This window comes from Anser anser (assembly GCF_964211835.1).
Source record: "Anser anser genome assembly, chromosome: 4".
NCBI lineage: Eukaryota > Metazoa > Chordata > Aves > Anseriformes > Anatidae > Anser > Anser anser.
The window spans coordinates 15,234,736-15,254,421 of NC_139724.1; the positions used below are offsets into that span (position 1 = coordinate 15,234,736).

General features: G+C 45.4%; 1 long non-coding RNA gene across 1 annotated transcript in view; it reads right to left on the bottom strand.

Moving 5' to 3' along the window:
• Window positions 1-5,416: 5,416 nt before the first annotated feature.
• LOC310898159 overlaps window positions 5,417-19,686 on the bottom strand; it is a 56,035-nt gene continuing 41,765 nt past the window's right edge. The window contains exons 10-12 of the long non-coding RNA XR_014583022.1: window positions 8,801-8,945; window positions 7,072-7,275; window positions 5,417-5,554 (exon numbers count right to left, since the gene is read on the bottom strand). This is a non-coding gene — a long non-coding RNA (uncharacterized lncRNA). The remainder of the gene's footprint in view (window positions 5,555-7,071; window positions 7,276-8,800; window positions 8,946-19,686) is intronic.

Genomic DNA, 19,686 nt, shown 5'->3' on the forward strand with positions numbered 1-19,686 from the left:
ACTGCTGATGCCTCAAAAATAAACATTATGTTCATAGGTCTCTTAGGCGCAGTAAACTTGCTATGTATCTTGCGGCTGCCAAGCTGGAGAATTTCGCACCGCGTCCCCTGCTTGCTGCTACAGATCTGCCGCTTCAGATCTAAGCTCTCCCAGCCTTCTCTGTTGTTTTAATCACACCCCTCGTGCACATGACACACAAGAGCCCTGACATTATCTGAGCTCATCATCAGTCTCTTCAGGAAGACAAACCCGTACGTATTTGACTTGTGTGATCCACAGGTTGTTTATGTCTGTATCAGAGACTCATTCTAAATAAACTCTACGGCTGAGGTTTTTATGATCTTATGCCATCCAAGGGTTCAGAGAGACAACAACTTCACATTCAGAAGATCACACACGCAGCCAACAGAGTCAATCAATCTGCTTTGCCTCCTTGCCCTGCCTCATGAGCAAGACCCATGCTTGCATCCTTAAACTGTGTGGCACCGTAGGTCAGCATTTGTTACCTGAAGAGAAATAAAGACGTACAACGCATAGGAAGCTCAGTCTACTTCTGGATAGGCAAGAAAACAAAAGATTGCTCCCTAAACCAGATTATGGTTCAGGAGGGTCAGACTGGGTGTCAGAAGAAGGTTCTGCACCCAGAGGGTGGTTGGGCAATGGGACAAGCTCCCCAGGTCAGTGATCAGGGCACCGAGCCTGTCAGAGTTTACAAAGTATTTGGGCAATGCTCTCAGACATATGGACTGACTTGGGGGTAGTTTTGTGCAGATCCAGGAGTTGGACTCAGTGATCCTTGTGGGTCCTTTCCAGCTCAGGATATTCCCTGATTCTGTGATTAACTTATTAGGCATCAGACTTTAATAGCCCTGCTCCTTAGGGCAAGGCTTTTCTTTCCTGGGGTGTCGTGTGTTGCCCCTGGCCCGCTGCTCAGAAGGACAATCTCAGCAGCCTCACGGACAGCAGACAGCTGGGGAAAGAGGTGAATAAGGCAGCACAATACAAACGCAGACCTCCAACCTGGGGGCGTGTACTACAAAGATCAGGAGTTAACATTAAAAACCCAGGCTTTTGTTACCAGCACTATCCAGGGATAAATCAAGCCATAGTTTTCCCTGGTTCTCTCCAGCTAAGATAAAAACCCCATTTACATTCAACCTTCCTGAAGCATAAGGAGGAATGAGGAAAAAGATGAATCAGCGATTTTGATCAACAAACTTCTCAGACACAAAAGAAATAAAACACAAACTTGAACCGACACAGATCAGATAAACCCTCAGCAGGGAGCACTGACTGTCTGGATCGAGCCACTTGATGTGTCAGCTTGATCATCATTTCACACGCACTAAATAAACCCACATGAGCTTACTGATATTTAAATTAAAGCAAGTACCATTTAAATTGCAAACCGACTCTAGTCAAGCATGTACCTTTGAAAAATGTGAGAAACTTAGCCAAAATAGATAAGCAACGAAACCAGCAGTAGTTTGTGGAGATGCAAGGTTGATGAGTCTTCCAAAGGAACGTCTCGATCATGTTAGAGCACTCCCAGGCATATGGGAATGGGGCCATGTATTTCTCAAGGCAAACAGGAAAAGCATCAATGAAAAAAAAAAAGGAAAATAAAAGATAATAAACATGTGCTGCTTGGCTTCTGGCTGTCATCTCATCCGATTACAGGGAAGGGTACAGCCTGGGCAGGATGCTCATGCTGTCCCAGAGACAGCAGGACGCAGCCTGACATGGTGCAGCCCAGCCCGTAGGTCAGCAGGAGGCACCTCCTTGGCAAGTTGTGTGGTTACAGACAAACCCAAGAAGAAATGATCCTCTGAAGCCACGAGTTAACCTACAAACAAACCTAATAGCTTGTGCAGCTGGCAAGGTACTTACTTGGCTTACTCCAGGTGTGAAGCACATGGCTCTGTGCGTGTTTCCGACTGCAGCTTTGCTGCCTACCGAGGCTGGAGAAAGCACCTGGGTGGTCACTGGGTGTTCAGAAACACATCACGGAGCATGCAGATGAGGGTGAGTGATGTCAAAAGGTTAGTAACCAGGTGTGAAAGGTCCCACGGCACTGATACGTGGGGAGAAGAACAGAGCTTACACCCAGCTGCCACTTCTTGGGCACATACTGCTGCCACTGCCCATTGCTGTACCAACGATGGGTCCTTCCACGTTGCCACCTGCTCATTTTCAGCATCTTCGTTTGAAACTGGAGGCCCTGAGTTCAAAACTCCCTTACACGGAGCCTGGCACCGCTCACTGTGAGAAGAAACACAGGATGACTATAAGGAACATTTGCGCTCACCTTAAGGCCATCTCATCTTACCAAAGGGAGACGATGTGACAGGCACGTAAGTGACAGTTCAAAGTTTTCTCTGATTCTTTAAGAAAGATAAAAAGAAAATTCCCATGATATTGTTGGGCTCACCTAGAAAGGGAAAAATAAAAGGGGAAAAAAATAAATTTCCTATTTTCCTTTGCTTTGCTTCTAGAAATGGTTGAATAATTTTCAGCTCCAACTTTTCCAAAGCATTAGCCTGAGGCAGAGAGCAAAGGCTGAACACTGCAGCACCACAGGAAAGCTCTAAATACCTGCTCCCAGTTCAAAGTCTCCTGCAATGCCAAATGCTATTATAAGTAATGCCTTACAGCACTGCCAAAATTACTGCAGCGATGTGTACCCTTCCTCACCACAGCCCCGGTACCCGGGACAAGCCCTCTGAAGGTCTGAAGGTTGTATTTTCTTCTCTCCATCTCTTTGTGTGCCACCAGTGCCCATCCACATCCAGAAAAATGGCACTTCTCCACAGCAGCAGAGAACAAAGTGCAGCACAGGTGAGCCCCGAGGCCTCCTGGAAGCTTCTGTGGGCACTGCAGGGGCAGAGACCTCGGGGAAACGGAGCTCAAAACCCTAAAAAACAGCACGTGCTGCTATATTTTGCTTGTGCCAGGCGCAGACTGCCCCTGTGCAAGTGGCGAACAGGTCTCACTTGACCGACCAAAGCACACAATACCCAGACACCCGAGGCTGACAGCCCCACCAGCAGCAGGTTTGTGTATTTGCTGGAGGAGATGCAGCTCGTGGTGGTGCAGTGAGGGGCTTTCTTGAGACCTGGGAACAAGAGCTTGCACGAGCAAGCACGCAACTTGCTCTCTGCGTTGTTATTTTGCAACCCCTAAACTGCATTACTATGGAAATGAGGCTGACAGCTCTGCAAGACTGAAAAATTCCAGGAAATCGTGAGCTGTTGGAGGACTTTTTTGTTGATTTTTTCTAAATGTGGCTGTTTTAGAAATGACAGATGCTGAAATTATATAGACACATGAACAATTTGTACACATACTTTGCAAAACTGAAGAAAGTCAACCTGGGGATTAACATTTTTAACTCCTCGTTTTCCTTCTTAAAAAAAAAAGAAAGCAGAGAGGAGCTCCATCTTGAAATCTAAGGCACATACTAATCATTTTCAGCACACACAGTTATATCTGCTAATTACTTGCTAATTGTTCATATTCCTATAGAATTCCACTGAAAGTAAAAGTTTGTGGTGGGTGAAACATTGCTGGAATATTAATTGACTTGTAACACAATATACCAGATGATCAAGGACCTTTTCTTAGTAGACATTTCCATTTATGAAGACGGGATTCTGAAATTTTCTGTGCTATCAGCAGAGTTTAATTGCACTTGGCTAGAAAATAGATGGAGGAAAGAAAAATCCTGGTCATGTCTTAGATATTCATTCATTTCTCCTGTAATTTAAACATTCAAAATTGCATTGAAATTACAGAATAGGAAAAAAAAATGCCACAGAGCTTTAAAGGCAAATCATTCATCTCCTTACTCCCATCAGATCCTTTCACACTGGCAGCATTTTATTATGTGAAGAAGAAAAAAAGAAAAAAAAAGGAGGCTGAAATGGCAAAAAAAATCTGAAAGTACGAAAAATTTGTACTCAACCAAGTGAACCACAGCTGTAGAGGTTTCTCTGATCTCTGACTAATTTTTGGAGGCTGCTACCTGTTCTCAGAGGGGGACTGGAGAGGGCTCACAGGAGGACTGAATTTCCCCTGCAGCCCCGGCACGTCAAGGCAGACCGAAACTTCCACCCAGAAACGGGACCCACACGGAGCAATCCCAAAAGCTTCCAGCACCTTATTCCTAACATCAAAACCGCAAAATGAATTGGGACCGATGCTGTGGGAAACGTCTCTGGGTTTTCTACCAACAAATCAAAAAAATAAAAATAAACCTCAAGTTATTTACATTGCAAAGTCACTTTTGACTAGTCCAAAAGGCACACGAGGCAAGTTCCTCCCAGCTTCATTTTATGCCAGCAGACACCCTTTGAAAGTTCACTTCATTTACTGAATTGCTGATATCCCAGGTAATGTAAGCATTCAAATATGAGTCAGTTGCTCCAATCTTCATTCCAAAACTAAGGCTTTTCCTCCCACGTGCATTCAGTGAACCAGTCATAGTTGGAGGATGTGGCCTCTGCAATATCCTACAGCTTCACTGTCAAATTACCATGGAAGATGTGGAAGGAACATGAACTGTTGCCAATGCAACTCCTTGAAACAAAGCCTAAAATAGTAGAACGAGTTACTTTTTCAGACCCTGCATTCAAATTCCCAGTATCTCATTTTTTATAGAGAAGAGCGTAAGAAGAAGGAAAGTGACACAGGCATGAATCTATCCGGGTGACTGTGATTGACAATGAGCTGGTGAAGGACAGCACTGAAAATGGATCTATGAAGAGACCACAAAACTAATTCCTTTTGTGATATAATCCTGACTCTAAGCTACAGGAGAAATGCTAATACATTAATCTATGTCTCTAATGTCACCATTCTAATTTAATACATTACTAAGGAGATAAATCTCTGAATACATCCTGCATAAATAGCACGCATTGTTATGATTTCTTAATAAGCCGTGGAAAATTAACATAGGCATTGCTAGCAGCTTCATATCCTAACGCAAATGCAATTTATTGTTTTGTGGGATGTAATGCCATACACATATACAGGCAAGTTATGATATTACACTAATTTTTGCAGGCAGCCTTGAGACAGTTGACAAACTAGAAATGCAATGTGCTGCCTGATCGTGTCTCTTCTCAGTGCAGCTGCTCAGCATGAGGTGTAGCAGCACTGACACAGGACCAGCAGAGGACATTTTTAGCTGACAAAGCAGGGTGGAAGATGGGAACTTGCCTTTACATTGAGGAAACTGTTGATGGAAAATGAATTTGCTTTTTTTTCTTCAATGCAACTGCAGGGCAGTGAGTTTGGGGAAGCGCTGCTCCGGTCCTTGCAGCAGGGACAAACAGTGGCAGGACAAACCACAAGTCTTACACACTTGTACAGCTGCACTCACAGTTACCACCTCGTTTCTCCACTCAGTCCACTGGTGTAGTAGGAAATGGCTCCTTCCACGTGAAAAGTTGCAGAATGTTTTTGCTGATCCCAAAGCACGATGTCAAGAAATCTGCTGGGCTCGCTGACAAGTCTACCCCATGGCTGGGTACCCCAAAACATCTGGATGCTGCGACAAGAAAACATACCTTGGAGCAGGGGACACTGAAACAGCAGCCTAGGGGTAGGGCCAGCCCAGTGACACCCTGCAGCTGTTAGGCAAATTCGGATGGGAAAGAAATAGGGATGAGCAGAAGCACCATTTTATTTAATCCCACAGTCCTCCCTGCTGGACAGCACTGGAGAAAATAACAGCAAACATCCTGGTATTACCATACAAATCTGTGGTGCCTTGAATAACACAAGCAGAGCTGGTCTCACATGCCAAAAAATTAAAGCAGAGCTGGAGAAGGTATAAACAGCAGCAAGAATAATTAGAGAAGTGAAACGGCTTCTGTGTAGAGAGATTTAAACAGAAAAGGGCTTCAGTCTGGAAAGTACGGTACAGTAGAGATCTATAAAATTGTGAGCTGCATGGAGAAGAAAGAGTGTAGGGAACGACAGATCATCAATTTCAAATGCAAAAACTCAAGGCCACCAAATGACGCCAAAAAGCACTAAGTTCAAGAAGAGACCAAAAGAGGTGCTTCTTCATGAGATGCATGGCTGAGCTACAGGATGCTACGGATGTCAAAACCTTTATGGGAATTCGAGAAATTAATGGGAGAAAAATCCTTCCCGGATTAGGAAAGACAGGAGCACTACCTGTGGCTCTGGAAATCCCTCAGCTGCTGACCAGCAAACACAAAGGATCATCATGCTCTGCCCAAGCACCCTGGCTGTGCCAGTCTGACCAGGACAGTCAGCCTGATCCCATAAGGGATGTTTCCCTGCCACCACACTGAGCAGCATTCGACTCTCCACATATGCCCAAGCCTCAGCTCACGTGAAAAGCAACTACTTGCCGGTAGACAGCAGTGAAAAGTCACCGTCTTGCTACACTCAAGGCTTTTGCATTCGTGTGTGGCACAGCAAAGCCCAGCTAATGGGCACGGACACAGCAATGCCAAGGTATCAGCATGCATTACATGTGTGTTACATGGCATACATTGCTGCACGACAATCCTCCCACCCCCAGAAAATAAACAACAGACCTACAGCTCTAGCTCAAAGAAAAGACCTAGCCTATCATTACTGGTACACCTCAGCTCATTTGCAGACACTTCTCATTGCAGTGCAGCCCTCAGCACAGGGCATGCATCTGATGTGGGACCTGCTGTCTGACATAGTGATGCAGAGAGGGAAGGGGAAAAAAAACAATGCCTTCTCGTAAGTGCCACCAGCTAGTAGCTGGAAACAGACTAGGAGCAGCAGCTCCTCTCCAGCAGTCCCACGTGTAGAGCACAACAAAGAAATGAGGAGCAGGAGGAGGGCAGAAGGGGTGGTACAGGCAACTGCTTCTCTTCTGCATACCCATTGCACAACCCCTAAGTTATGAATTATTTCAGAGTCAAGACAAGACAAAATGGCTTTAAACTCATGTGTCTATTTAGTCTTCTCCATACCAGTGAACCTAACTTGAAAAACTCACAGCAACGTACTACAACCCAAACATCAGCCTTCGGCTGCTGGCAGTGCTGACAGTACCTGCTCGGTACGATGCTGCTGGCTCCACTCTGCTGCAGCCTCGTCACTGCTCACCTTGAGGACGAGCCGGACTCAAATCCAAAAGGCTCCACCACTGAGCACCACAGAGGTCCTCGCTGTGTGGGACATCAGCAGAGTGGTGTGAGGTGCCAGATGGATCTCTCCTTTTATCATGTACGGGGAGGAAGAGCAGAAAGGACCCCTCTGCAACAGCAAACCAGCAGCGGTCAGGTAGCACAGGTCTGGCTTTGCAGAGCCAAACTCCAGCACGGGGCTGGCCAGGAAGCAGAGCAACAAGTCAGGACTTCCCCCTTCCCTATACAATGAAGCAGCTGCCAAAAAATTAATCTGTGCTTGGTTTTGCCTTCCTTGACCAAATGCTGTGCTGCCATACTGCACAGAACTCAAGTCAGCAGGGCAGGTTTGATCTTTGCCAATACCATGACAGGTTTGATTTATTCCCAGCTATAATACACACTCGGACCGTGGCTTCTGGCAGCTTGCTTTACTTCCAGATCAATGGGAAATTATTATTGCAGAGAAGCAGACCTGGGGAGCGGATCTCCTTTGCTCTCAGGCACAGGAAGCCCACATTACTTACACGTGGACAACTCTCTCCAGGCTGTACGAGGAGCAAAAGGGCCGAGTTTCACAACTTTCTTTCTTTCTCCCATGCATTACCAAGAGCCTTTCTGGAGCCATTTTACACACCTGTGGCCTGAGAGCCCCTTTAGATGACCCACAGTATGCACAGCTTAGGGAAATTTCTGCAAACGATTGCAAGAGAATGAAGAGCTACCCAAAACTGGCTCCTCAGGGGGTTATCTCAAGTGGATGGACTGTAATAACAAGGGTATAATTGAAACCACCTGCATTTTCTGTCTCCTTGTGGGCTCCAAAGTTTAAGAGAGAAAAAGACTGGGAAGCAAAGATGTAGAAAAATGTGTATTTCCACATTTTGGGAGACTCCTGTAATTCCAGCATTTCATTTCAATTCAGACGGAAGTGGTGAACGTTCAAGTTTGGAATACAGTATGACCAAAAAGTCTCAAATGTTTTATTTGGGGCTAACTGAAACACTTAATCCACCTTCAAAATGTTTATCTCCCAGCAAACTAAAACAAAAAAAAAATGTAAAAGGAAATCTCTGAACAGAAGAGGAGCTCCTAAACTAACCAGCACTAAAAATCAAGATTTTACTCACTAGAAATCTATTCTGGAGGAAGATTGTTTGTGAACAGATATGTGAAAAAATAAGCTTCTCAGACAGCTTCTTTGAGAATCAATTTTAGATAAATATTATGAAACCACAAGTAGCATGATAAACATGCTCGCTACGTTTCTTCGCCCAGCTATAGCTGGGAAACCAAGCAATAAATACTATTTATTTATTTTAATAGTATGCTTAGCGAAAGTATTACCAATATTTCCCAAGCTTAAAATCATCCACGAATGTATTTTACCATGAGGCTCAACATTTTCATAGTAATTTACAACTTTAAAAGGGTAAACTCTATTACTCTCTGTCAAGCCAACAACTGGGGAAGTGCGGAGCGTTACCGTATGAAGTATGACGAAATTTATTGCTGCAGTCATTAGTACGTATCGATTTTGTTTATAACAACCCAAGGGGAATACTAAACCGATTATGCCTGTGCTGTGCTCGCTCTCGCTCTCTGACAGGAAGCAGACACAGCAAGGCCAGTTCGCAAATCCCCCTCCTGCTCACCTTCCTCCAAGGATGGCTTCTTGCAAGAGGTTGGTGTTGCTTCTTCACTAAGGGCTTCGGGCTTTGCTCCATTGTGTGGCTCCATGCACTGCTTGATTTTTAAGACTGCAGCTCGTAGACCACAAGGACAGCCACACGTAGCGACCTGTTATCAGTAAACATGTTATTAAATATATCAACCCCTTGCTAAGCATGATTTAAATCAGGTTTGGGGGCTTTTTGCAACGTTAGATGCCCACACCCAGCCTTGAATCACAGGTACTAACAACAGTAGGACCGGCTGAGGACTTCTCTTAAGATCACTGAACTATTTCTGAAAGATACGAGGAAAAAGACTTTTACTCTGGAAAATCTGCAGACAAATGTGGTTTCTTGCTTTGACTTGTGTGGTGAAGCTGCATTATAGGCAGATGCTGATTACATTTTTAACTGATCAAAGATGTGGCTTTTCATACTTGTGTAAGAAAACTAAGTATGAAATTCGATTTAAAGAATCAGAGAGTTTCATTTCAATATTTAATTGAAAAATATTTAATTATTTTCCCTCTGCAATTAGGACAAAAGAGGTGCTGAAATAGAATTTCCCACATTCATATGATTTTGAACATCAGGGGTAGCTCAGAAATTTCCCCTAATTAACCTGAAAAGACTGACATAGTCATTTCATTCCATTCTTCCTACCATTTTTATTTAAAAGGTATTTCTTTAATTGAAGAGAAAAAGCAATTTCTGTCTTAATGACACGAGTCCAGGGAACGGGGAACTTTGTGAAAAAAAAAAAACTGCTGAATTAACATGCAGGAAAAGGGAAATTACCGAGCTTGCGACTGCAGGGCTGGCTTAGGAATCACATTCCAACAGACCAACCCAGCGGTGGGAGGCAGTGGATGTGCTTCTCAGACTTTGGAGCTGCAAAAAAGTTACTTTTATGTTCACGTTTTGTTTTTTTCTGCCCCACGATGCGTGGGCAGCAGCCCAACTCACAGGTACTTACCTTGTTACTCAACAACAGGCACGATGAACCAAATCCCACAAGCAGCCCAGAACGCCACTTTGGGCAACTGATGTCACTCCTCTCTGCTCAGAAAACGGCAACCTAAAATCAGGTCACCTGTTGCTCAGAAGGTCCTCGTTTTCCATCTGTCTTCCCGGTTTTGTGGGTTTCCTTTTTTTTTTTTTTTCAGGGCAGGGGGTTGTGTGTATGCCTGTGCTACATTTGTTTGTGTTTTTCCCCCTCATTTGCTGTCGTTCTCCCCTTACAGACAGCAGCCGGCTGCTGGACACTCAAAATCCCTCCTGAAGTCACTAAGTAATGCCACCACTTACTGCTTTCCACCTGCAGTCCCATCATCGCTAATTACAGCTCCCATAAATTAGTTCACTGGTGACATCTCGATGAAGCCATTTACAAATTGCTGTAATGCCGGGCAGCCCAGCTTCCCGATACGGGTAATGACGACCTGTAAACACCGGCAGACTGCACGGGACGGATGCTGTGGCAAATTCCCCACTGTTACTGCCCAGCAAGCGGCCAGGACAGCAGAGTTTTTTAATTGTATCCCTTGCACATAGGATTTTCCTGGGCTGATCGAAGCAGACGGCATCTACTTTGATTGCCGGTGCTCCCCACATTCACTACAAGTTGAGGCAAAGGGGGAAAAGCATCCTGGAAGTGGAGACCTTCAGTTCCTTGCTGGAGGAAGCATTCAACCAGGCTGCACATATGCAGGGAAAATGGGGGCTTGCCAGCCTTGCTTACACACAGCACTCCCTTACAACACCAAGATGCCTTGAAGGGTAAAAGCTGTAGCTGGAAAGCAGAGCAGGCAGAGGAGAAGTGTATTTGTGGCCTCTCTGTAAGATATGGGATGGGATCTGATGCCTTTAGAGGCCTCAGTCACCCCAAGCCTTCCCAAGCAGCCATCGAGGTGCAAGAAGAGGTTCGTGCTGCCGAACTGCACCCAGATACACCTCAAAACGATCCTCTCAGTGGAGGTCCCTGCACTCCCTGACACAGTTATATTTCACCAACCACTTGCGGAGTTTGGTAACCGTAGCTCCAGCCTCAGCAATGCCCCAGGCTGCCTCAGGCTCTGCTAGGCCGTGCTGCAGAAATGCAGACCTGCACTGCCAGCAGTAGGGCACTGGGGTGGCGGCCGGGAATCCCTTATGGCTGCAGGAGCCTCCGGGACCATGTTCCCAGCCAGCTGACCCATCTGAAATGAAATCACCGCTCGTGCTGCAGGACTGGCAATCAAGGAACAGAGAGCTGCCATTTTTCCCTGCGAGCCAGAGTTAATTTGGTAACAATTTGCTGCTTCAAACCTACACTCTGTGACCCAAAGCATCAAAACAGAATAATCACTAAGTAGTCATCCTGGAAACACCCACACCACAGACCTTCAGTGACAGCATGGGAGAAAGAGCAAGATTAAAAAAAAAAAAACAACACAGTTTTTTAAAAGAAAAACAACAGCAAGTCCAAACTATTAGTTTTCCCATGGGTACTACTGTAAGGGTCTAAAGAAAGGGGCTATTTGAAAACAAACATCCCAAGTGCATCGATTGTTTCTTGCTTGCAGAAAATCCCAACTTAGGGCTCCCATTGATTTATGTCACGTTTAAAAGCCTGGTTCTCTTGAGTTATTCCATCACACTTTGAGCCGAGCAATTAATTCTTGTTTTTTTAATAACCTACTAGTGCATAGGAAGTTTCTGGAGCTATATACAGCACTACAGAAATGAGTCTCTTAGATGATGAGCACCCCTATTCCCATGTATTTCAGAGGTTGACCTGCTCTGATATGGGCAGCCTTTCCAGCACAAGGACATGTACACGGGACATGTCTGGAACATTTTGTCACCCTGGTGGCATCTGGATGCCTAGCGTGAGGAGCCTGTCAGCAGGTAGGAGGCACATCCTATTCACCTGCCACGTAAGCGCTTTGTATGTGGAGGTAACCCAGAGAAAAACAGGTTAGTTTTTAGCAGGCAGCCTTTCCCCAAGGCCATTTACCATGCTCCAGGTGCCTAGTTAACAGCAACACAGCAAGAAACCAAACCGCCAGTCACCAATCCACCAGCACAAAGACCTCACCAGTCACCCAGGACTGCTTGAGTCACAATTTCGTGCTCAGAGGTAAAGCCGAAAGCCATGGTGGCATGCAGACAGAGCTGATGCCCCAGCACCTCTTCCACCTGACACTGCGATTTTACAGCCCCTGCACACAGCACTGGGCTGAGAAGCCTGAAGTGGCCCCAGGCTGAAGTCTTACAAACCAGCCCCCAAGCCAAAAAGCACAAAACTGACCTTTTTAACTGTGACTTCAAGGCAATGATACGATTTAAGACAGGCAATGTATATGGTGTTAAAATCTCAGGACTGGCAGTGGTTCTTCAGACCGTGATTTCCATGTTGTCCTGCTAAGTATCTAAAAAACCTCCAGCATTCCCCCAGTAGGGAAGCTTTTTAAAAAATAAAAAAAATATTATCTTTTTTTTTAAGAGTTCATCAAGGTTTCTGTTAAATTTCCCTTTTCATTTCCATTTTTTAAGCTTTCATTTGCAGCCACAGTATCTAGAAATGAGTATTTCATTTATTTGCTTACTTTGCGTGCTGTACAAGTACAGGGAACCCTGCAGCTGCAGGACTCCAGCAGACCTTCGGGAAAGCAGCAAATGCCGTGAGACTGAGAGCTGGTAACATGGCAGATCTGTCACAGTGCTAACAGATTTCCCCCCGTGACTGAAATGAAATTCATGAAGTTACACGAAGGATGAATTTCTACTCATCGTGTTTTAATCTGTTCGTTAGAAATAAGCCTACAGATTTAGCTCTCGGGAGACACACGGCCATGTCTTTGGGCAGGACTGCTGCTCTTTTCCTCATGCTTTAGGAGCGAGGAAGCCCCTTGATCTCAGTACAGCTACAGCCATTAGGGAGCAGGACAGTGCTGCTTGATTTGTCCTGATTTGGGTCGTAACCTCGAGCATTGCTGGGGATCATGAGGGATTACCTCTGGGGAGTTTGGGTTGTCTCCAGCACCACAGACGCCCGTGCTGGAGACAACCCCACGTACCTCCAGGAGCAGAGTGAAACCTGCTCCCAAGCCTCGATCCTCCACCAGAAAGCCCCCATCTCTGCTTCCAGCACTGGAAAATGCATCTCTTCACCTCGACGTGTCACCTAGGACATGGGTATGCAACCCCTCTGGCAACTGCATGAAAAAGGCATGACAACTACTGCAGCCTTCCTCCCAGTTACACCAAACACATTCCTACTTGCTTGCCCTTTGGGGTTCAGATTTTCATGCTATGAAGGTTGAAAGAGGGTGGCCTTCTGTGTGGGTGAGGAGGAAGCCTTTTGCAAAGACGAGCAAAGTCTGGCAGCAAAGCTTCCTTTGAATTATGCTGACATACTTCTCAGACTTTTGTTCCCCCATTCAGTTGATGTCTTGCTAATGGTCCCCCATTCTCTTTCACATCTTCTTCTCCAACCATGATGTTTAAATCTCAGCCATAGCGATGCTGGCGCTGGTCAAAAGTGGATGGCAAGGAGGGGGAGAGTGAGCAAGAGTGAGCACCCGAGCAAAACTTGTCACCCGTTTTTGTCCAGCACCAGTAAGTTTCTCCAGCTCTTGCAGCTCCTTTCGGTTTGCCACCACCACGTGTCACAGCTTCCAACGGAGCACAGCGCAACCACAGCTGGGCTTTGCCGTCACCCAAAGGACAAAGCCTGGCGCCGCCTGGGGAGGCTGCACGTGGCTTTGGGTCCCTCCAGCCACAACCACGTCCGATTTGCAGCAAAGGCTTTGGCTTTTCCACCCATGTGTATCCTTTTACTTCCTAGGCTCACGGCCAGGTTTTTTGGGTGTAGGTGGCAAGGACAATCTCTCCTCTAGACCAGTCTAAGAACAAGTCAGAGGCAAACCTGGAGATTTACCAGTTGCAACACTTTTCCAGGGACATTTGTGCTTGTGCCCCCACTGGCAGAGAGATCACCACAGGCTTGCTGCTTCTTATTTGTAAGGAGGCCAGCACTGCTTTTCTTTTGCATCTGTTTTGGGGGGATTGGAGTACAGCCTGACTTACTGCCTTACTCTAAATTCCAGGACTGTGGAATAAAAATCTTTTGCTGTTAGTCAACCAAAGCTGTCTTTTCTCTCTCTATATTGATTACTCCTGAATAATCAATCGACATTTGGCACAGTCTTATTTATAATAATTCAAGTCAGCAGCAACATAATTTAGAAACTGGCTACTAGGCATGTGTTGGTAATGAATCGAATCCACGGATAATTCAAATTCATAGACTAAAAAATTACATTTAAATAATGTTAAGGTTGTGACAACCTGACAAAAGACTGCAAATTCAACGTGAAAACTTTGCTTCCCTCTGCGGCTGGGAGGAAAGCCTGGAGAACACCGGAGAAGGGACCGGCATTTGCTGCCTCACCTGCGACCACACACCACCTTTCAGTCCCTACCTGGATGACACCACCTCTGTGCCGAGCTGAACTGCAGCCCTCCTCCTTGGCAGCCACTTCTAGCGGCGTCCTTTCATCCCGTAGCAGGGAGCGTATTTGTATTTTCACACAACAGATTGCTCAGCCTGGTACCAAGCCAAAGGAGTGGGGCGCACAAACCTCCCCTGGTTTTGTGGGTTACTGAGCTGCTGGTGTGTTCAGCCAGTTGTTGCACAGAAATGGGAGGAAACCAAACCCCTGAAGCTCCCACTGATACCCAGCTGCTGTCACAACCCTCAAAACGCTCCTTTTACTGCAAACAGAGCCTGAACCTAGCTTGGAAGTTTATCCTTAAGCCTGCAACAGGAGACACCTGCAATTTGTAGGTAACCTCACGCTGAGCAAACTAATGGCTCCTTAAACAGCTGGCTTAGGCTGCTCATTATCCCATAGGATTTAAAAGCCACAGAAGCCCATCCAGATGGATGCACATACCCACAGCCAGCCCCAGAAGCACAGGTATTCCCCAGAAGCTGGCACTGCCCGTGACCACCAGCCCCTGGCACTCCCCCATCACATTCCCGAGATGGGTTTGTGCTTTCGAATTGCCGCGGTGTGGGACAAATTATTTCTGTTTACTCTGAAAGCATTCCAACAAATTATTATTTCTCCAAGTGGAAACCACGGGGAGTGCTAGTGATTGACTGCAGCACTTTTTTTTTTTTTTTTTTAATGGGATTAAATAGCTAATAGCTCATTAAAGCCATCATGTGGCCAGGCCAAAGTGGCAGAGCAGCCCGGTTGGGCAGAAGCCCTCACCCCAAAAAACAGCACCCAGGACTCACCACTTGTACTCTGAAGACGCAGCTGATACCGCATTATTGGCACCTGAGGTCTCAGAAGCTGTGGAAGTAGAGGTTCACTTCAGCCAGAAACGTGAAAGATCAGTGCTTCCTCAATATTTTCAGCCACAGACTTAGGGCTAAATGTGAATCCTCTGCCCTTCCCATGTTAGTGGGACCGACACTTGGGTTTTGGACCCACAGCACCATCATCTCCCTAAGTGCCTTATTAACACTGAACTATCCAGATGAACACGTTAATGAATGATCAGACACCTTAGAGATTCAGCAGTAGGCTGATATAAAGCAGCCTTTCATGATAACTGACCTTACATCTATATTGCCACCAAAAAATAAAATTAAATTAAAAAAATAAATAAATAAATAAATAAAGCAGAGAAAGCTTATGGCTGTGTGCTGGATTGCAAGCAGTATGGTTTTTGCAGTAGAATTTCAATTATGGGAAAACGCACTGTCAAGCCCTCATTCAAACCCTTAATTACCAGCGCTTAACCACCACATACCATTGAAGGAAACTATAATTCACTTTGAAAAAGACCTGGTTTATACCTATAATTAAACTAATCATAATTAATTCCAACAGCTACTGGTATAACTATTGAAGTATTAAAGAAATGCATTGTCAGGGATTGCTTATAGCATTGCTGTGCTGGAAAACAAGCGTGCTGCTTGGAGCACCGGAGCCCAAGCATCCATGCTGCCACGGTTGCACTTTGGGTGCCAGGTCATGTGTTTAGCAAAAGCCACTGAAGTTTCCACCTTCGTTTCAGCCTCACTTTTTCACGTGGCCTTCTCTCCAGCCTAAGCCATGTCCAGATCTTGGACTTTTACTGGCTCTAAGATCTCTAACATGTCTAAGATCCAACCTTTCTCCTCTACCTGGCAAGTTCATCGTTTACACTTTTCCTGGAGCTGCCCCGCATGCCTTTTGCCAACTCACCCCATTGCCAAGGCTCTGCTTTCCAAACCGTTGTTCCAAGTACACCGCTTCCCCTGCAGCTGGACCCCTAATCCCACACAGAAGAGCCTTTCCCCTGCCCACACGGCCCTTCACCCACTACTGCAGCACAGCTTCGCTCCCTGACAGCAGAAAATATTAACTTTCCCTCCGCCTACCGCTGCCTTAGTGCCTCTGCTGCAATTTTCTGCGTGTTCTTGCCATCCCCTCTGCAGTCTCTGAGCGACACGGGGAAGGCTAAGTGCGAGGAACACCCAGCCGGGAAGAAAGCTCTCAGGGAGCAGCAATCAGGGCCGGGGGATTGTAATCAGGAAAGAGAGGGTGGAGAGAAGTTGCAGTTTCTTCTCTTTCTTTAAACAAAATGACAGGCAGACTGAAGGGAAGGGAAATACTCCCCTACAAATTCTGGGTTATAGCGGCGGTGTGGTGCTCTACCAGATTATAGCGTTTTATTGCAGAGCACTGTTAAACGGCAGGAGGCTTTTCAAGCATCAGTGTCAAATATTGTGTAATCTGCTAAGTAATAAACTATTAAAAGAACACGGAGAACATCATCTTTCTGACTTGCACAGTTTGCTTACTGGCTTCTACACTTGTCTGCTTTTTAATTTCACCGCCAGAACACATCCAGCTGCTTTTATTCCTTCCTTTCACAGGGCTGGCTGGGTTTTGTTTTGTGTGTGAAAGGCAGCTCCTTTCAAGTGTACGGGTTCATATTCTTCAGCAGCCTTCAGACAAATCCGAGTCTTCGGGGCTTTTAGCACATCATCGGCCAGCAGAGCTGACTACCTTTCTTCTCCTTCCTCTTAGCGCTGAGCAGTGCTCCTCTGGCTTTGTCCGCAGCGATGCCAAAATCTTATTTGTTCCCTCATGGTTTCCAGGTGCCCTCTCTGCTCCATGAACAGGCTCTCGGTGACAATATACGGGTCTGAATTTTTTAACAAGGTCAAAGAAAGGACATTCAGCACTTTAAGACCATCTCGCAGGGTAGACTTAAGCAAAGTGCTCTTGTTTGAAGATGTGATTATTCATTACTGTCAAATTAAGGACCTTCACTTGGTCGAGGCCTAAGCTGCCTGCACTGGGCTCTCCTGAGGAGCAGCAACAACTGGAAGTCCCTGGCAGAGCTCTCCTGTATCTCACCAGCAGAAGGGTTATCAACATTGACAGAGACAACCAGGAGGAGAGAATTTGTCTGGTAATTTAAATGAGAAGTTATCCCAAATGTCCTGCTTGTTCCGATGTCACCACCTTGCTATTCCCGTAATCTTCTGCCCTCTTCCATCACTCACCTTGCCTATTCCTAAAACCACACATTTCAACAAAGTCTCTGCTGAAAAGACTGGGGGGATAATGACTTTTTTCCCCCAGCCTGGAACATTTTTGTTCCTTCTGCTGAGACAACCTGAAACCAAAAACTTGAGCACTCTGTCTTCAACATGTGATGGTTTTGATCAGTGTTACAACTTGGGAGTACAATTCTAAAAATCTACTTCACCTCCAAAACTTTTACCCTCCAGAGAGTCCTGCTGTCCACACACACTGGGCTGCTCCTACTCACACATCCAGGGAAACAGGGAAAACAAGTCCTTTTTTGAAAGCGATCCTCCTAGAACACTTTCCTGAATGTTTTATGTCGCTGCTTCTTTTTCTATTGCATTTATTACTATCACATCTTGAACGGACCCTGCAAGCAAAGCCTCTTAAAACTTTTAAGTTGGTTATGAAAAATTCTCTTTGTAAACATATTTGTCTGTTTCTCCTGGTTTTCTGCGTGAACAGAAGCCTAACCTGACTCAAGACACCCTTCAGACACTTGCACTAACCAATAAGTGAACTGCGTGGGTAAAGAAAACAAATCTTTCACCACTTACCTGCTTTTTTTTCCCCCAAAGGCTTTGAAAGAGAGAAATTCAGTAGGAGGTAATATATCAAGATGAATGGCACAAGTTAGTGAGGTGTGAGGTCCGTGACTTCCCAGGGAGCTGCACACATGCAGGTGAGAGATTTCAGCTTACCCAATGGGGTCCTGTGCTAGAGAGAAAATTTCTTTGTAATCTTCACCAACAGCTCAGCAAGCCAGAGCTGATCTTACGCTGTTGATTTTAAAGCCAACCCTTTGGGAGAAAACCATGCGAACACGTGGGTGGTATCTAGCAGAGTGACAACTGCTTGACATCCCGCTGGGTGGGTAATGCCTGGCCCGTCAGTATGGGATCTCACAAGAAATCCAGCGATGCAGGTACCGAATCCAAAAGCCAGTGGCCGACCTGCTCCGCAATGTCACTTTGATCTCAAAAGTACTATTAACCTTCACCTGGAGTTTTTATTAACGTGGAGAATATTCACACGTACCCTTAAGAGCCGTAATGAGCTGATGGCAGTGATTAATTGTCTGCAGCAGTTCTGCAATAGATGAATGCATATGATATCTCATTTATCAGGAAAATAACCACTTCTTTAAAGTCCATGATCAATCAGGTGAAAAGACGCAGGATTTGTTGACAATGCCAAATGCACTTAAGATGAGAAGGTCTTTAGCTAGTGAGGAGACTGCTGTTTTAAAGAAATGATTTACTGAAAACACGACGCTTCCAGCTCCGTTCTGCCCCCCTTCTTGCTCTGAGCGAGTTCAGTACGCAACCTGATTATAATCAACACATCAGACACCAAATGTGAAAGGTAGGATTTTTGCCACAAACGGAAGAATCATTTGCTTATTCGCCATTTATTTTCCTCCCATTTATATGGAGGCTCCAGCAGCCAGCAAAAGCTGTGATGGCAAAAGTTTTGATGGCTTCTCTAATGGAGCTAGTCATATGAGGTGTCACACGAGAGTACCAAGGAGACCATGGCTCTGTTAGGTGGCAGAGCAGCCAGAAGCCTACAAAGTACCCCTGACTTCACACCCACAAAGACAACTGCTGCCCAATATCACCCCCAAAAAAATGGATTTTATTTTTTTTACCCTAGAACTGGTCTTGCCTTCCAAAATTGGAGTTTTTCACAATGTTTCTTCCTTGATGATTTGGTGAATAGAGTATTTTGTGCTTTGTTGTTTTTATTTTAAAGATGTTTTTTTCAGTGGTACATTTCAAAGGTAAAAATAGCTTTGAAGCACCTGCTCTGAAATGTCGCATTTATTTTGCTTTTTTAGACATGAGCTGAGACTGAGGCATGAGTTGATGGAGAGCAAAGGGCCTATCTTTTGCCACCTGAGTGAGCTCTGGGATCAAGGTTTCGCCTGCGTGACTCTTAAACTTGACATTTTATTGTGCCTTGCATCAGTCCATGTAGGAAGAAACACCCTGGGCTCAGCAGGCCATTCCTCTTCTCCCTTCCTTGTTCACTGATCAAATATAGACAAAGTATTTTAAAACAGTCCAAACCCCAAGAAAAAAAAAAAAGAAGAAAAGGAAAGTCTGCAGGTCCTGGGGGGAGAATTGGTGTGAGGGAGCAAACAGTTTAACTCCTGGCTAATCCAGCGCAAGGTGAAAAGACCTAATGAAGGAAAATGACTGCTCAGTGGTTCTCGGTAGAAAATGTTATGCTCCAAATGCTGACAAACCTTACAGGCAGAGTCTGTAAATAGCAGCAACC